This window comes from Colobus angolensis, unplaced genomic scaffold (genome assembly GCF_000951035.1).
Source record: "Colobus angolensis palliatus isolate OR3802 unplaced genomic scaffold, Cang.pa_1.0 Scaffold597, whole genome shotgun sequence".
Taxonomy (NCBI): domain Eukaryota; kingdom Metazoa; phylum Chordata; class Mammalia; order Primates; family Cercopithecidae; genus Colobus; species Colobus angolensis.
Genome location: NW_012119565.1, coordinates 259,352 through 263,068, shown reverse-complemented (window position 1 = coordinate 263,068; position 3,717 = coordinate 259,352).

The window sequence follows — 3,717 nt, the reverse complement described above, 5'->3', positions numbered from 1 at the left end:
CTCAACCATATGATCAAAGTAATAAGCCATATCAACATCATATACTCCTTGATATGATGTACTGAGAAGGCACAGCATCATTTTCACAGTATTCTTGTCCAAAATGAGAAAACAGCAGACAAGTCCCAAATAAACATAATACTACAAAAAACAGACCTAGACTTTTCTTTTCTTTTTTTTTTCTTTTTGAGATGGAGTCTTCCTTTGTTACCCAGGCTGGAGTGCAGTGGTGCAATCTCGGCTCACAGCAACCTCTGCCTCCCAGGATCAAGTGATTCTCCTGCCTCAGCCTCCCAAGTATTTGGGACTAGAGGCACGTACCACCATGCCCAGCTAATTTGTGTGAGTGTGTGTGTGTGTAGCTGTGTGTGTGTGACAGAGTCTTGCTCTGTCGCTGAGGCTGGAGTGCAGTGGCGTTATCTTGGCTCATTGCAACTCCTCCTCACAGGTTCAAGTGATTCTCCTGTCTCAGCCTCCCGAGTAGCTGGGATTACAAGTGCCCACCATGATGCCTGGCTAATTTTTTGTATTTTTCGTAGAGATAGGGTTTCACCATGTTGGCCAGGCTGGCCTCAAACTCCTGACTTCAGGTGATTTACCCCTCTTGGCCTCCTGAAGTGCTGGGATTATAGGTATGAGCCACCACACCTGACCCTTTTTTGTATTTTTAGTAGGGATGGGGTTTTGCCATCTTAGACAGGCTGGTGTTAAACTCCTGACCTCAAGTAATCCACCTGCCTTGGTCTCCCAAATTGCTGGGATTATAGGTGTTAGCCACTGCACCTGGCTGGCCTAGACTTTTCAAAAGTGTCAAAGTGATGAATGAAAAAGACTGAGAAAATGTCACAGATTGAGGCCAACTAAGGAGACACGATGACTAAATACAATGGATTAGACCCTGGACCAGAAAAAGAACATTAGTGGGAAAAATGGTAAAATTCAAATTCTGTAGCTAGATTAATTAATAGTATTATATCAATGTTAATTTCCCATGTTTGATAATTATGATGTAGAAATATAAGATGTGAACATTAGGGGAAGCTGGGTGAAGGACATAAGAAAACTCTCTTTGGTATTTTGTAACTCTTCTGTAAGTATTAATGATTTCAAAATAAAAAGTTAGGGAAAAAATCCAGGGGGAGAAGACAGAGAAACAAGAATATAAAGGATGGCAGACTTCTCACCAGAGATGATGGAGACAGCAAACAGCAGACCATCTTTAATGTACGTGAAGAGACAAGTCTCAATCCATTTAGAAGTTTATCTTGCCAAGGTTAAGCACATGCCCATGACACAGCCTCAGGAGGTCCTGAAGACACATGCCCAAGGTGGTCGGGCTACAGGTCAGTTTTATACATTTTAGGGAGACAAAAAACATCAATCAATACATGTACGTTGAACATTGGTTCAGTCCAGAAAGGCGGGACATCTGACACAGGGACTTCCAGGTCAGAGACAGATTCAAAGATTTTTTGATTGGCAATTGGTTGTAAGAGATATTATCTAAAGACCTAGAATCAATAGAAAGGAATGTCTGAGTTAGGATAAAGGGCTGTGGAGACCAAAGTTTTATCATGCAGATGAAGCCAAAGGCTTCAGAGAGAATAGATTGTTAATGTTTCTTATCAGACTTAGAGAGTCTATTCTATCAGCCTTAAGGTCTTTGTGCTGATGCTAATGCTGGTCAGCTGTGAGGCGTGTTCAACGCCCCCCACCTCCACCTTCCCCAAACCTGCTTCACATCATGGCCTGAACTAGTTTTTCAGATTAACTTTGGAATGCCTTTGGCTGAGAGGAAGGTTCAGTTCAGACAGTTGTGGAGGGGGCTTAGAATTTTATTTTTAGTTTACAGGTTCTTACAATTTACATAGAATTGTTCAATATTAATTCAACATAGGAGATTGTATGACAAGTTAAAGAGGAATATTGTAATACCTAGAGCACACACACACACACATCCTATAACTAGGAAGCCAGTAGAGAAAAAAATCATCCCTAAAGAAAGCAGAAAAAGAGAAACAGAGAAACCAGCCAAAAAGATGGAATGAATAACAAGATAGTAAGTGTAAACACAACCATCAATTACTATACTAAATGTGAATGGACTAGCTCCTTTGCCTTCCCTGGGGCTGGGAGTGCAGTATGGACTCACTTGCACAACTGAGTCATGTTTGCTAGGGCTTGGGCTTGGGTTGTGGACTTAGTATATTTGCCAAGGCCAGTGCCCACCCCAAGTGGTTGGTGCCAGCAGGGATAGGCTGAGGAGACACCTAAGTGGCTGGAGATTGGTTTGATATATATGGGAATGGAGCAGATAAGTAAATATTTTAGGCAGAGATGTAACCAGGCCCTGTGACCTGAACTTTGCTCCGGGGTGTTGAAATTGCTGTTAAAATGCTTCTGGCCTAGAGGCCCTCTGAAGCCAGGGGAGACAGATGGAACTTCAACCTGAAAGCCCAGGTCAGAGGGCCCAACTACCCTTTGCAGAGCTGGCTCTTCCCCTTGCAAATTTCTAGTGACGCTTCTGCTGATATGTGTTACCGTTAAGGTGTATCCTAGTGTTTGGGAGGGTGGGGCAGGAGGTGGAGGATTGTCAGAAAAAAATTACATGGAAAAGAGGGCATCCGAGATGTTTTGAAAGATAAGTGGAATTTTCCAAGTGGAAAAAGGAAGGAAAATCAGTCAGACAGGAAGACATGGAGCGTTTGGGAATGACATGTATCTTCTTGGACTAGGGTGTGAGATGGGCTGGAGAGATGGGTCAGGGCCAGTTGTCTGGCATCTTGTGTGTCTCAGAAGAGGGTGGGGACTCTGCGTAGGGAAGCCCAGGGCCACTCTGAGAGCCCTAAAAGGGAGCTGATGCCTCAGGCCTTTTTTTTTTTTTTTTATCACCATCAGGGCTACCCAATGGGGCGGGCTGCACTACCCTGGTTACTTCCTAGTGGCCTCTTGCTCATAGCCATAGTATTTTGCCTCTCTGAGCTTCCAGAGGTTTTAAGTCTGGGGAAGATCCAGGGACTCAAAGAAAGATTGGGGTGGGAGTTAAGGGGCCACAGGTTGGGGAAGTCAGACAGGAGGCCTTTGAGGAAAATAGATAAAGTCCCAAAGCCTGTGAGTGTGAATTTGGAGGCAATATGCTGACTGTGTTCTGAAACGTTTTCAGACACCGGCTAGGTGCAACCATGTGTTTGTGGGGTGAGGCTCTTCATGGACTCATCACTGCTTACACAAGCTTGGGATGTGGTCTTGCCCTCAACAGGTAGGTAGTCTACTGGAAAACCAAACTAGGCAGGAAAAAAATTAGTTAATAATAAAGGACTGAACCGGCTCAGAGAAGGCATTCAACCGATGTTTGTCAATCAAATGAATTAAAGTGTGAATGAATGAAACTCGAGGCAGTGGGTGAATATGTCCCAAGAATCCAAGTGAAACACGATATCCCGGGAGGCGGGACTGGAAGGGTCCAGAGAGGGGTCACAAGCTCCTGCCTTTCTGAGCTCCCAAGTGCCCAGTCGCGGACCCCCGGGACCACGATGCTCTGACAACCTGGCTGCCAGGCGGGTCCTAGTGGGCGAGGCGAGGGAGGCGGCGGGAGAGTAGCAGCAGTTTCCCACCGCTCCCTGTCAGGCACAGGGTCCAGAGAAACCCGAGGGGAGGAAGCGCAAGTCCGTGGCCCGCCCCATTGCGTCCCACCCACCGCGTCCCCTCCCCTCCCGC